Source organism: Podarcis pityusensis (genome assembly GCF_964106645.2).
Source record: "Podarcis pityusensis genome assembly, chromosome: 4".
NCBI classification, from domain to species: domain Eukaryota; kingdom Metazoa; phylum Chordata; class Lepidosauria; order Squamata; family Lacertidae; genus Podarcis; species Podarcis pityusensis.
The window spans coordinates 77,738,026-77,753,918 of NC_138027.1; the positions used below are offsets into that span (position 1 = coordinate 77,738,026).

General features: G+C 41.6%; 1 protein-coding gene across 3 annotated transcripts in view; it reads left to right on the forward strand.

Moving 5' to 3' along the window:
• NCK2 (NCK adaptor protein 2) overlaps positions 1-15,893 on the forward strand; it is a 74,583-nt gene that overhangs the window by 19,171 nt on the left and 39,519 nt on the right. For 2 of the 3 annotated variants that reach the window (XM_081003209.1, XM_081003210.1), the window contains exon 2: positions 12,081-12,151. The gene's annotated coding sequence lies outside the window, so the exon portion shown is untranslated. Of the gene's footprint in view, positions 1-12,080; positions 12,152-15,167; positions 15,326-15,893 lie in introns of all 3 variants that reach the window. The other variant, XM_081003211.1, reaches the window with a different exon arrangement.

Below are 15,893 nucleotides of genomic sequence, written 5' to 3' on the forward strand. Positions count from 1 at the left end.
CTAGGATGGCTGACCATAGTATTGGCTCCCTTCATCTGTATATGCACTAAGGAGTAGCTGCTTTTTAAGTTCCTTATAGCTGACAAAACTCCTCTCACCAGTGAAATGTACGGTGCTGGCTATGTGCTCCCATTTAATCTTTACAGCTTATTTTTGAACCATTCATGTATGTCAGGGGTGGCTAACCTTTTAGGCTCCGTGGCCCAGATTGGTCTTGTGGGTAAAATTTATGACAGTGGATCTGGGCTGCCCACCTGTCAAACAACCTGGCGTCGAAGCAGCATCAGGTACAAAATGTTTTGAAGGCCATGGACTTCAATGCAGTTTGCAAGGTCCTTCTTAAAGGCAGTGTCACCCCCTTCATTTTAGCAGGGGATTTCATGCAAAACGTTTCCTGAATCATGAAAGGGTTTGCATGAAATCCTGCCAAACTAAAGAGGATTTAACTCCCTGCTCATCACCTTAAATCCTGCAGATACGGTTGTATGCCTTTGCTCCCTTCTGAGAATAGGCAAGCAGTCAACTCTGGGCTTAACCCCACCCCCTGCTTTTGGCTGATGTTGCAAGTGATGTCAAGTTGATGGGCAGGTGGACATTGTTTGGAGAAGATGGCCACATTGGCCAACAGGGACCCCTAGCCAAGTCAAGATTGGCCCACAGGCCAGAGGTTCCTACTCCCCATGTATGCGTTGGTACAAGCTAAGCTAGTCCTTTTCATTTCCCCCCACTTTCAGTGCATAGGACTGCAGAAAGTTTATGTGTAAGGGCCTAGCCCGATGTTATATGAGCCTCATGGCTGCCACTAAAAACAGCAGTCCCCTATTGCCATATCATCTCTATTCTGGTAATGTCTAATATTTTTGGCAAAGCATTTAAAGGGTTTTACCTCAGGACACGGGACGCGGGTGGCGCTGTGGGTTAAACCACAGAACCTAGGACTTGCCGATCAGAAGGTTGGCGATTCGAATCCCCGTGACGGGGTGAGCTCCCATTGCTCAGTCCCTGCTCCTGCCAACCTAGCAGTTCTAAAGCACGTCAAAGTGCAAGTAGATAAATAGGTACTGCTCCAGCGGGAAGGTAAACGGCGTTTCCGTGCGCTGCTCTGGTTCTCCAGAAATGGCTTAGTCATGCTGGTCACATGACCCGGAAGCTGTACGCTGGCTCCCTCGGCCAGTAAAGTGAGATGAGCGCCGCAACCCCAGAGTCGGTCACAACTGGACCTAATGGTCAGGGGTCCTTTTACCTTTACCTTAGGAAAACATTCTATTTTGTTAAAAACAAAAACCACTCCTCCCAACCTGAAAATGAGCACAGAGCAAGGGTTTGAACTTCATATGGACCACTGCAGTGAGAACACATGCTGCAAACTCCCTCATACTAGGCCAGACTACAGTGGTACCTCGGTTTAAGAACTTAATTCGTTCCAGAGGTCTGTTCTTAACCTGAAACTGTTCTTAACCCGAGGTACTATTTCTGGGTTAGCAGAGTGTAACCTGAAGCGTCTGTAACCCGAGGTACCACTGTATTTGCCCATATCAGCCAATAACGTCTTATCCAACTGGAAGTGGCACAGCAGGATCTTGTGCAGGAATCTTTCATGTTCCTTCCTTCCTGCTTTAAAAAAAGAAAACTGGAGATGCCAAGGATTTGAAAAATACTGATGCGCACCATGTGCTCCACTACTGCTCTGTGGTCCATCCCTTGAGATTTGAACCAGATATTTAGAGTGGAATCTTGAGCATGTGTCTAATTTTCAATCTGGTATTTCCGGCTTCCTTGAATACATAGGTTGGTTCAACCATTTCAGTTTGTCAGATGGCACGATCATCCTGCCCCCAGGCACTGTTCCGGGGTTTCTCACAGCGCATCCCACACCCCGAGCCAATTTCAGTGGGAAAGGGAGAGTGGGAACCCCATTACACTCGTGGAAGCTCAGGCTTCCACCAGTGGGACTGAATCCTGCCCATTGCATTTGCTCTCCCTGCCTTGTAAAAACTGGTGTGGGTTTGAACTTGAAGCACACATTGTCTTCCGGATTGCATTCTGGTATCTTGATGTTCATTGTTGTCATATTATAACTAAACAAGCAAACGAAATGGAACGATAGTTTGCCTGGTTTAATCAAAGGCCTCCTTTTGCCTGGTCAACATGACATACCATGATGCCTTTTTACAAATTTTCTCTCCCCAGCAAGTCATGTTGTGTGTTTGTGAGTTACTAGGCTGCTGGGGTAGGGATGCGGGCTTGCCGATCAGAAGGTCGTGGTTCGAATCACCGCAATGGAGTGAGCTCCCATTGTTCGGTCCCAGCTCCTGCCCACCTAGCAGTTCGAAAGCACGTCAAAGTGCAAGTAGATAAATAGGTACCGCTCCGGCGGGAAGGTAAACGGCGTTTCCGTGGATTGCTCTGGTTCGCCAGAAGCGGTTTAGTCATGCTGGCCACATGACCTGGAAGCTGTCTGTGGACAAATGCTGGCTCCCTTGGCCTATAGAGCGAGATGAGCGCCGCTACCCCAGAGCTGTCCGCGACTGAACCTAATGGTCAGGGGTACCTTTACCTATAGGATACTGGGGTAGAAAGAGATGTAGGGTCACTACTTTCAGAAGTAACTATACTGCTCAGCAGAGCAGCCTAATCCTGGGGCCGTTGCGTAAGGGTTGGTTAGATGCAGAATTTAGTGTCTGGTCTTCGTTCATTTCTGCTATGCCCCTGGGCTACTATTCTGCTTGCTAGGAATTTGGTATTATCACATATCACAATAAAAGCAAAGCATGTAATGGAATTTTAAGAAGATAAAACACCTAGGACGTATGCTGACTCCAGAGTCAGATAAGATTTCATTCTATAACGCTTTAATTAATCTCAGAATGTTGCTGTCTCTTTAGATTCAGGGGGTGATTTATAAGCGGTTTTTTAATAAAATATTCAAAACAATTTGCCTTTTTCTGAGCTTTTTATATCATCATGATTATTTTGCTCTGGGAGGGCAAGGCAAGTCAGAGACTCAGGAATTCTGCCTGAGGATTCGGTTTTTGGGGGGTGGGGGTCGGAACTGCTATGCAGAAATGAATAGTAGTGGTGGTGGGTGAAGGCTTTCTCATGGACTTGACTTTCCTTAAGTGAAAACTGATCTATAACACAATAATAACATTAGTTTGAAAGACAGCGGTAACTTAATGAAGGTAACATAGGATCTCTGTGCATAGGATCCTAAAGAATTAGTGTTCTGATTATGTACATTCACTTAGTTGGCTCTATAGTGTGTTGAGGTTAGTGATTCCCCCTGCTTCAGTTTAGCATGAAACAGCCTTTTTAGGAAATTCCTTCTGAGCCTCAGGAGTGATTTTTAAGGACTGCCACCCCCTCTGTAAGCATGGTTTGAATAATAGAATCATAGAGTTGGAAAGGACCCTGAGGATCATCTTATCCCACCCTGCTGCAATGCAGGAAGATGCAGTTGTCCCACATGTGGATCAAACCTGCAACCTTCTTTGAAGACAACCCCATTTTTATATTTTCAACCAGTAATATTTGAGAAGATTGTTAATTCAGTAGCGGTCCTTTAGTGGGTTTAGTTTTCAGGAGGGAGAGCTTGCATATTTATATGTACATACAGTGGTACCTCGGTTATCGAACGCCTTTTAAGTCGAACGTTTCGGAACTTGAACGCCGAAAACCCGGAAGTAAATGAAATGCCTCAGTTTTCGAACGTGCCTCAGAACTCGAACAGGAAACATGGCTTCCATTCTGAGTTTTCTGTTTTGAGGCTTCCGCTTTCGGTTTTCATTTTTCGAACGTTTCGGAACTTGAACAGACTTCCGGAACGGATTATGTTTGAAAACCGAGGTACCACTGTACAGTCATGCCTTGGGTTGAAGTAGTTTCTGGTTGAGCATTTTCGGCTTGTGCTCCATGGCGACCCGGAAGTAACGGAGCATGTTACTTCCGGGTTTCACCGCATGTGCAGACGCTCAAAATGACGTTGTGCGCGGAAGCGGCAAATCGCGACTCGCGCAGATGCGGGTTGCGTTCGCTTCAGGATGCGAACGGGGCTCCGGAATGGATCCCGTTCACATCCAGAGGTATTACTGTATAGTGTTTATAAGCTTTTAATCTTGCTTTCCTATCCAAGGAAATAGAAGAGTAGAAGTCTTGACTTATCATCACAACAGTTGTGTGGCATAGGTTAGCCCTGACTGTGATTGAGTCAACGGTACATCGTGAGCTTCATGGCTCAGCAGACATTTTAACTTGGGTCTCCTAGATCTCAAGTCCAACAGTCTAGATAATATTTCACGGTGGCTCTTTAAGAGGTCTTAAGATCTGTTTGAACCTAGGTAGTTTACCAGAATCCCAGCTGTGGTACTTTACCTCAGTCATAACAATGTTTAGTTGGACCCAGAATTACCAGAATGATAACAGAATTTAAGGAAGCCCATCAGCACACAAGAAAACAAATGGAAACACATTGTTATGATCAGATGTCTAGTGTGCAGACAGCATTTGCTAAAGATTTTTGTTCACTTGTGGAAGTGATTGAAGAGCTTTTCCTTTAAAGAAGAGACCATCTATTCAAAGACAATTGGAGGCCTTCTGCTATGGAGATGTTTAACTATGGAGAAAAGTGAACAAAAGTCAGAACAATAAAACATTATTTTGTAGCTAAACAACCAGGGTGTCAAAAGAAAGAAAGAAAGAAAGAAAGAAAGAAAGAAAGAAAGAAAGATTGGCATTAATTTAAAAAGCATGTAGTGCACTCTTCATAACTTGATGGCCAAACACAGGGTAGGAATTTTGATGGTTTCTCTGAACGCAGAAGTTAGGTATGCCCTCCTTCACTATCTTTTGCGGTAAGAATGCCCCCGGATATAAAACAGTGACTTAATGTAATGCATAGAAGACTTCTCAGCTACAGCATGAGTCACCCACTGTTATGTATATTCATTGATGGAGCAGACATCATTCAAATTCTGGAGCTTACTGATGCTCTGCTAGGAGTGGAATGTGTGCAATATAACATCTCAAATGAAACTATGCATACCACTGAGAGGTTTGTTGTACTGCCCTAGGACAGAACAAGCGCTTGCATTGATGTGGTCAAGGGCAGAAAGAAGTCGCTTGCAAGGAGGATTTGTGGAAGGAATTCCACCAACGTGAGCTACTCTTGAACAGCATGTAAAGAAGGCAGTTTTCTAGGTTGGTCGTGCCTGGAGACAGACTCTTGTTTCCAAGGCCTTTCTTTCCCCAAAAGGTTTAGGCTGGATTCAGGTGGGTGACGGAAACTCTAAATGGCTTTCTTCTGGCTGCCCAAAATATCAGAAGGACAGGGAATGCAAAACTTCCCTGTTCTCTTGTGAGGCTGAATGCTTCAGCAAATCAGTCTGATAAACCAGAATAATCTTCAGCATGTGTGTTTGTTAAATTTAAAAGCCAGTATAACTATCTTAAGAACATATCCCAGAATTCCTACTTGGTTTCCGTTAAATTGCCACCCTGTCTTCTGCCCTCAGACTTTGGCCTATCGACACAAGGAATCCGCAAAGTTTTATTGATAAAACCATCACTGAAAAGGTTGGCTCACCAGCCACCTAACCTTTGAAGATGGTGACAACTGGAGAAGGTGCACCTCAAATTCTAGTGGGGCTTGTGGAATTGAACTGTTTTGGAGTACTTTCCATTTGGATGTGTGTGCTCCTGTGTAGAGCCTTGTTTTTTGTAAAAAAAATAATAATCAGGGATGGGGCACCGGCGGTCTGCCATGGTGTTATTGGCGTCTCATCAGTCCTGACCCTTGGTGATGCTAGCTGGGGAGTTCTGGTCCAACAACATCTGGAGGGCCACAGGTAGACAATACAGTACATAGAACTGCATGAAGACGAATTCCCATCTCTTATTGATTATTGTAGTTTCTACTGGTACAGTTATGCAGAGTTCAAGCAAGTCCCGGGAACAAATTACTGATCTTTATTCTTGTAAGGATTGTCCCATGCTGCTCGTGTACTGCTTAAATTTGGTCTGTTGCTGAACATTGCTACTTCAGGTGAAGCCCATAGGTGTCTGTTAACAGAAGATACTGTCTTTTTAGAAATCTCCCTTCTGAATGGTGTTTCTCAGAAATGATGGAAGTGTACGCCAACAATGACTTGAAAGTGAAGTGCTTGGAAATTTTGTGAAACGTGCCTTAACGGTTAAGCACTATGGTTTGACTGTTGCTCAAAACATTATTTGCTTAGTGACTTAAGATGTGCACCTTGGATAACAAATTACCTTGAGCATTCATTTCCACCTAGGATTTAATGATATTCAGGGTTTAAAGCTTTCTATAGGCAATGGTGTCAGTAAGGAAAGCTAAGCATGGTCTTGATCTTCAGGACGCATTTCAAAACACGCAAAGTAGGGAGTGGCTTGAGAAAGACAAAGGAAATACAGTGGTACCTCGGGTTACATACGCTTCAGGTTACATACGCTTCAGGTTACAGACTCTGCTAACCCAGAAATATTACCTCAGGTTAAGAACTTTGCTTCAGGATGAGAACAGAAATTGTGCTCCGGCGGCGCGGCAGCAGCAGGAGGCCCCATAGGCTAAAGTGGTGCTTCAGATTAAGAACAGTTTCAGGTTAAGAATGGACCTCCGGAACGAATTAAGTACTTAACCTGAGGTACCACTGTAGAAATAAGCTTTCTGAAAAGGTTTGAAGGAAAGGTGTGACCATAGCTAGCTAACTTAATTTTATCTCAGTATCCTTTGTGGAAGGATTTTCCTGTGAGCAATCTAGATTATAACATTCGTAGGCTAGACTCTTACTGAGCATCAGAATCACTTAGGCTCTATGTGACATTCAAAAATTAAATGTATAAGTCTGTTAACTAAAGGAAGTCTGGATTTACAATTTTATTAAAGTATACTCACTAATAAGGACTTCTCTATGAATCAATATAGCCTCTGCAGAAATTAGCTGGTAGGAAATTTTTACAAAAGGACTGGCATTATCGCCTTGATAATGTTTTAATGTGAAAGAAAAGTCATATAAAATTTTATATTGCTGGTATTCAGTACCACATAAAACCAGATACACAGGCTCCAGCAGCATAAATGCTATATATAATCTCTAACTAAAGGCAGATTTTATATATTTGGTAGGATTGTTCCAAGATAAGAGTTTTCTTTATGGGAGGATACTAACAGCATCCCCAGCTTTCCATTAATATTAGGCATGTATTCTTTAATCAATTGCTCACTCAAGAGCATTATGACCAAGCGTGGAATCTTTTAACAGTAGTAAATTCTGGCATGCTTAATGAAAATCAGTGGCATACAAATGTATGTTTGGAAGGTTTCTCAAATTGCAAAATATTCAGAGGAGTATGTGCGAATAAGGATGGATAGACAGGTCAAAGTTGTGAAAAATATTGGGTTCTTCTCATTAACGTCATGAAAGTAAGATATATTAACAGGGAGTAACCAACACTGCCTGGGATTTTTAAAGAACCCACCAAATACTGTGTTTTTTAAATGGATTGTGTAATTGGCCACTTTAGACCCATCATGCAAGAGTCACTTTTTGATTCGAAATCTTGATTCAAAATGGCAGCCAGCATACCAATGGCAATGAAGTCTGCTTCCCCCTCCTTGGGGAATGTCTTCACAGAGTTTGGAAATGTTATCTCTAGAGGTGGCCAAACCTATGTCAATAAAGCGGCACCGTCACACTCAAGTCACCTTTTAGTGCACCGTCTTGATTCATAATGGTGCCTGGCACTCAAACACTGACCCCTCCCCACCCCCCACAAGTTTGGCAACAATGTCTGGGTAGGCGGCTGAACCTATGAAGAACAAACAGACAAACCACTTTCCAAAATATATAGTAGATAACAGAAATAGCCAATATGGTGCCCTCCAGAACAACTCTCCTCCCTGACCATTAGCAATGGAAGCTGGGATTGGTGAATGTTATAGTCCACAGCATCGGCTATCCCAGTGTAGAATTTACAAAATATTATGTTTTGTAAGCAAATTTTAGTAACCTTTGTTATGATTATAGTGTACAGTGGTACCTCAGGTTACAGACGCTTCAGGTCACAGACTCCGCTAACCCAGAAATAGTACCTTGGGTTAAGAACTTTGCTTCAGGATGAGAACAGAAATTGCGTGGCGGCTGCAGGAGGCCCCATTAGCTAAAGTGGTATCTCAGGTTAAGAACAGTTTCAGGTTAAGAACAGACCTCCAGAACAAATTAAGTTCTTAACCCAAGGTACCATTGTATTGTTTTTATACAATGAAAATCCTAACCCTACTTAATCTGGGAGTAATCCCCACTGAATGCAATAGGACTTCTGAGTAGGCATAGTTAGGATTGTGTTGTTATTTTTTCTCTCTCTTTCTGTATACATATGCATTTTTAAATTATAATTAATCATGTGAGACAGATTTTTACCCCATGCTAATGGGGCTTGGACCAAAGACAGCTCAGGCAGCAGCTAGGCTCGTTCTTGCTGGAACAAAATATGTTCCTTTCCTCCCACGTTGAGAGCAGACCAGGATGTAGCTCAGGGTTTGTGTCAGAGTTGGAACTATTTATGAAACTAATCCATATTTTTGAATGATTTCCACATCTAATCCTGCAGGACTCTCTATTTGAGTTTTAAAAGCAGAAACGACATGATTGGATTCTTGCTCAGATATTGTATTCAGATAGCTCTGAAGGTGCCATTAGATTGACAAGTCTGCAACAGCATATTGTTTAGCAATTTATAGCATTCTGTCATTAGTCTTTGACACAGTAGTACAGTCAACAATCAAAATACAATATAGCAAAATTTAAAAAGGAGGGAGCCTTGGAAGTCCAACGATAGGGGTAAGTTTGCTTTTTAATCAAGCCATAGTCCATATTGCTGCTGGATTTCTTTTTTTTTTTCTAATTTCTTTTTATTAATTTTCTAAGCCAAACAACAACAGAAAAAAGAAAAACAAACCGAACACACCAATGAGAAGAAAAAAGAAAGACATCAACCAAAACAGAAAATATAAACAAACCAGAAGACAAACATCAATTAACACAAATAAAAGTTGACTTCCCTCCATCTCGATTTTGGATTATGTAAAGTAGTAATTCTGTTCTGCAGTTTTCATTTTATATCATCTAAACATCGCAAGGATTATATTAAACCTACTGTGATTTTTATATCTCTAGAATTTGTTTCCTTGTACATTATAAATTTATTCCAGTCATCAATAAACTTTGTACCTTTTTGCTGTCTGATATTCTGTGTCATTCTTGCCAAATCCATATATTCAAATAATTTAATTTGCCAATCTTTAACAGTCGGGATATTTGGGGTTTTCCAATTTGCTGCTGGATTTCTAACCCTGTTGTGTTTATTTTTAGGGTATGATAAGCTATTGTTGACTACGTCAGCATAAAGAATCACATTGTTAAACTTGCTTAATATTCTTTATGATCAGTTCCTGGTTTTTTAATCATTCTTATGTTTCTTAAGCTACACCAATTCAAGCTTAAACGTTTTTTTGCTTGATCTTTGGCTAGACCTGAATAATACGGGAGAACGACTTCTCCTTCTTAGTGAATCTGTAGTGCTTCTGCAACATCCAGTATGTTTTTCAGGCTTCAATCCTATATGTACTTACCCAGGAGTAATTTACACTGAACAACGTGGCTTACTTCCGAGTAGACTTACGTAGGATCTGAAATGCTCTAATACTCTATATACAGTTTCTCAGTGCTGTTTTGGGGCAACTATGTGGTCTTTTCCCTAGGAAGATAGCTGATTAATTGAGTACGCATCTCCTTTTTGTTAAGGTCATGAAAAAAAGATGTAGCATGAGTTTTAGTATCTTCTTCCTTTTGAATGCAATGGTGCATTTTCACTGCAAAAGCTATCATGGTTGAAATAATATCCCAAATGTACCTGTAATGTTCAACTTAACATTCATCACAGCAATGTTTGTTTTTTAGTGCAAATGCCTCATTTCAGGTATATTACTGTTATAGCATATGTGCGTTTTGTAGAGCATCTCCAAATACTTAAAAGAACTTTTGACATGCTTTCCAGTTTCTTTAATCCTTTTTACAGTTTTTTTTATTATTATGTTTGATCATGAAGAGGTCAGGTGCAGAAGGTTTTAAAACCTATCCTCAGGGTCCACTTAAGGCAGCTGAAAACTACTGAGGTCAACTAGTCACAAAATGGTGGTGCAGTGGCAGAGCCATTCAAAAATTGGTGGTAGATGGAGGCAGTGTTTAGCATTTTTTAAAAATGATCTCTAATCCATCTTTAGAAATTGCTAAATTCTTCGCCAAAGCATTTCCCTTGTCACAGGGAGTTCAATAACTTGGCTTTCCTTAAGTTATACTGCAAGGAGATGTTTTCATTTAACTCTTTTCCTTCTCACCCCAACATGTCTCTCAATATATTTTTACCCATCTCCTGTAATTTTTCTCCCATTCTCCATGTACCTTACTCTCATTCCCACAAGCTGTCAGTTTCTTTTATCCTTCCTGTCTGGTCCTTTTACATTCAATTAGTATAGTTGTTTCTTTGTTTTGGTGCTATAATGAATGAAGTACTCTGAAGGAGAAGTTTTCTCTTTTACCAGCTCCCCACAAAGCTACGTATCAGCCATGGCCTTAATTTAAGAGTCCATTGCCTTTAATTATAAAACATGGACTGTTTTCATATACACAATAATATGCTTGCAGTACCTTAAGATTAACCTGACCTGGGGGTGGAGGAAGATTAGCTGTGTCCCTCTAATATTTTTCCTTTTTTTAGGAAAAGCATTTGGGTTGCACTCAGTAACTGATTATTAGGTATTTTTCAACTAAAACTTTTAACAGCAATCTGAAAGACCACCTCTTCTACAGTGTTATGATGTGCAGAGGGGGGTCCTCCTGGTAGCACTACTGCCCTTGGAAATTATGGCAGTGGTGGCTCAGAAGACCCTTCAGCTATGGAATTCCCTCACCACAGAGGTGCATCCGGCACTTCAATGGTATCGCTTTAGTTGTATACTGAAGACATAAATCCTTACTCTTTCCTTTGGCACCTGAGGTATATGGTTTAGCATCCACCCTAGTCTCTTGACTGTAATTCTTTTTTAACTGATTTTAATACGTATTTTTTTACATTGCTGTAACCTGCCATGGGACCTCATGGTGAAGGGATGTGTGTGTGTGTAAGAAATAGAATTACAGTCAAACTTCAGTTGTTGAACGTCTCAGCTGCCGAACGTTTCGGAAACTGAACGGCAACAACCCAGAAGTAACTGCTTCCGTTTTCGAACGCGCCTCAGATGTCGAACGGCTTCTGAGGCGTGTTTCTCTCTCTTTTTCAATGAGATTTGCCGACAGCCCTTTGATCCTTGGTTGTCGAACATTTCGGAAGTCGAACGATCTTCCGGAATGGATTACGTTCGACAACTGAGGTTCCACTGTAATAGTAATAGTTGGGCACCTGGTTTTGTTTTGATTTGCTTACTGCAGCCCTCTACATGAAATCTTACTCTGTTCCAACGGCCCATGACTCTCAGAAGTAGTCCCCAGAAGTCCCCTCAGAAGTGAGGACATACAAAGCTCAGAAAAGCATGGATCAGTAACTGCTTCTATTATGGCAATGCCATCTTTGGATACCATCCAATATGTCTACAGTATTGATGGGTTCTGAACTTTCTTGAGTTTGAAGCCATTTATCTGGTCTGTTGCTACAAAGGCTGGTTCCAGCTGTAGTGAAAGAGGAGAAAGTGAGACAGTGGATATTATGGCATGAATGTGAGCAAATGTAGTTTACCTGAGACTAAATGCAAGAACACCCTTTGGGATTAACTGTGTGTGTGTTTGTGTGTTGTCAAAGGCTGATCACTCAATAAAGTTTGCTTGAGTTCAACCGGCTACAGTTCCCTAACATTTCTTCTGTGTAATTTTTTTCTTGTGAAAATGGAAATCGTATCAACATTTTGGTTTACATTAATTTAAAATTAACACATGCACCAAGTAAAGTAGAGTGATTAAAAGCATGTGTTGTCTTTAGCGTTCTAATTAAAAGCGTGTTTTCGTTTGTTTCAGAATCTTCTCGCAAGCGTAACTTTGCTCAAGAGTCTTAACTTTCTGTGTCTGGATCCTGAATTGTGCCAAAGGTAAGTTACATGGAGTTCATTTGAACTAAGAATACTTCTCTCTTTCCCACTTAAAATTGCTGAACTAATTGTGTCTTGCCTCCATTTCTCAAGTGCTTTTATCATTTAGTATGCTTAAGGCTGCAACCGTACTATCAGTTCCAGGATGGTGACTTCTGTCACGTTCACTCTTAAATATGGGAAGGAATCCTTAACTTAGCCTCCTTAACTACTTGTTCCAAGATGTAGTCCAGGAGGTCTTTAATGTCATGCATTCCTGAGTGAACAGCAATGGAGGCCGTACCAGTTGTGTTACTCAGTGGAGATGGAACCATCTTAGAAATGTCTAGACCTTGGAAAGGATTTCTGTCCTCTCCCCTTGGAAAGGGGAAGACAAAAATCTTCCTTTGGAAGGATTTCTGTCCTCCCTCCTCACATATTTTCTTTCCATTACCTCTCCATAAGGTTACAGTTTCTGGTGCCCATAAAATTAACCAAGTGTATCAAATAATTGGCTTTGCTTCCTTTCTGAGTAGCAAAGTTTGATTGTCTATCTGTGCATCCTTGGATTTGCAGATGAGAAGACAGTGTTAGTTGTGGTATCATTGGTTATCTTCATGTTGTCGCCATAATTCCGAGTAAGTAGATTTGTAACACCGGCATTAGTAAGAAGGGAAGCAATTACTGTAGTGTAACTTTTAATAATCCCCGTAATTCAGATGGGAAGATGCAATTGACTCTGAAGCTGATTGTGCCGGTAGCCATGTTCTGAAAGGAAATACAGTGGTACCTCGGGTTACATATGCTTCAGGTTACAGACTCCGCTAACCCAGAAATAGTACCTCGGGTTAAGAACTTTGCTTCAGGATGAGAACAGAAATCGTGCTCCTGCGGTGCGGCGGCAGCAGGAGGCCCCATTGGCTAAAGTGGTGCTTCAGGTTAAGAACGGACCTCCGGAATGAATTAAGTACTTGACCCGAGGTACCACTGTACCAAATGGACAAGACCATTATGGAGATCTCTGGTCTGGAGGGAGTGGAAAGAAGCAAAATGGATCTGAGGGTGCATTGCACTTGGATAAGTCTTCTTCTGGGAAACAAGATTCTGAGGAGTTGGAGCAGCACCAATTAGAATTAAGTAGTCCTGTGTAGATTTCCATCAACCTAGAAAAATGTGGCTTCATTTTATCTGGTAAATTCTGCCAGCTCCAAAGATCCAGAAGTGGAAAGGAAGAAGCTTCCTTCTTTTCTCCAAGGTGCATGATCAGCTTGTTTCAGGTGAAAGGGAAACTGCAGACGTTTTCTTTCACGATAGAGGTGGACTTTCTGTCTTGTAGCCAGGGGCCATCTACAGGTACTAAGTAAAGGTAAAGGGACCCCTGACCATTAGGTCCAGTCGTGGCCGACTCTGGGGTTGCGGCGCTCATCTCGCTTTGTTGGCCGATGGAGCTGGCGTACAGCTTCCAGGTCATGTGGCCAGCATGACTAAACCGCTTCTGGCGAACCAGAGCAGTGCACGGAAACGCCGTTTACCTTCCCACCAGAGCGATACCTATTTATCTACTTGCACTTTGATGTGCTTTCGAACTGCTAGGTTGGCAGGAGCTGGGACTGAGCAATGGGAGCTCACCCCGTCGCGGGGATTCGAACCGCCGACCTTCTGATCGGCAAGTCCTAGGCTCTGTGGTTTAACCCACAGCGCCACCCGCATCCCTCTACAGGTACTAGCCAGCACCAAAGCAGTGTTATGCTTGTTAAGTTCATTTTGATACAGTTTTTTTTATGATACATAAACCATCGTCATCAGTTGATGAAAGAGATCAGCTCTCAACAGTCTCTGAAGCTAAGTGGGAAAACTGCACCTGTTGTTTCTTATGTGGGCTGCAGTCACGAGTCATATGATTTATTTATTTTTTAAGCAATTCCAAACATAGAACAAATTGCTAGTCCTGTTTTTTATTTATTTATTTATTGTAAGTAATGTTACATGATGGATAGAAATCTGGTAAGGCTAACCCTATCCCTTGCTAAAGTGCCCTTCAATATCATTTAAGAAATCAGCTTTTCCTGCCTTATCCATATCATTTATTAAATAGCTGCTCCTGCTCTTCAACCGAGGGGCAAAAGGCACGAGTCATAATCCAGTTTATTTACATTCCCTTATCCCTGACTCTCAACCTTGCCTGGCTTTCACTAATCTATTCTTCTCTTGTTTTCTTCTTGTAATGTTGCCAAAGTTTTAACTAGCCTTCGTAGCTGTGTTTTAAACTGCGCCTTGATGTTATTCACACATATCAAGTTGCTCTTAAAGAGACATGGGCAGGCTGTGTTTCATTGGCCAGTTGGTAATCCTAACTCCTCTCAATTTCCTCAATCAGATTTATGATTGTGAAAGAGTAGAAAAATTATGAATACTACTAGTTGTGGTACTTGTTTCTATGGTGTTTGGATATGTATTGCATTATATGCATAATGATGTCCGAACTAAATAAGTAACTCGATTGCATTGTATCCATGCAAGATTCCTCCCCCCCCCCAATGCCCAATTTGCAATTTTATTTGAACTGTAAAATATCTGCAGTATTCTGATAACACAGATTGGAATACATGTTTCCCTTTCAGAGGACAGAAGGGTCTGTAATAGCATTTACAGACAGCAACACAGTAGACTCCCTTAGAAAGTAGGTAATAGCTTTCTAGGGGATTAGTCATCGGGTTTGCAATATTAGAAGTTTCAGAGTTTTGTCCTTTGTAGGTAAGATCAAGGTTAAATTTGCGCAGTTTAGAAACCAACCCCCACCCCCACAAATGATAGAAGCGCTGTGATGCTTCTGGAAAAAGTGAATTGAGAACAGCAGCGGCTCTTTCATGTGAAAATCAATAGGCCAAAAGAACAGATAGGGCCAGATCTCATACAAACTTCAAAGTTTTGAGACTGGCAGTGACTTGCACTATATATTATCTGCACGCTGGAGGGGATAACTGCAAGGCACCAGGTGACCAGTCGGATATTTATTTCTCTTTTCCCTTAAACATAGGACTTAGCTGTTGTAAAGGGATTGTGTCTTGCCACCCTAGATGGGTGGAACACTGAAATTCTGTGACGATAGCTTATAGACAAAGGATCAGTGATTCTTCACCCAACATGGAAATTCCCAGATCACGATGGTCTTGATTTAGACATTGAATTGGAAAGGCGAGTAAACATGATATTCTCTTCTGTTTTTATGCAGTGTATATTTGCCAACTGTGAAATCCATGGGACTTGGTTGATCTCGCACACACCACTCATTTCCCCTCTTCTTATATAATATCCAAAATGCCACAGATTCTGTTTTGGAGAAGTACTTTTGCAAGCAGAATTTTTATTTCTCAGTTCCACCTTCTTCTTTTGTTTATATGGAACCTGTGGCCAAATGCTCTTCATTGCCTTTCTCTGCCTAGAAATGTGGAAGGAAGGACAATGGGCATTCTTAAAAGCTGAATTCCAAGGGATCAAGGAAGGAGTATCCTGGTTTGTTCAGCAGATTGCTCCACAAAGCAGTGAGGAACATTTGGAGTAAGGCAGAACCAATCTATTAAGTAGGCTACCCTGTGACCCTTGTGGTCTGCTCAGGATCTGGTTGGGGTGCCTAAAGTAATAATAATAATTTATTATTTATACGCTGCCCATCTGGCTGGGTTTCTCCAGCCACTCTGGGCAGCTCCCAACAGAATATTAAAAATACGATAAGACAATCAAACATTAAAAACTTTCCTAAGCA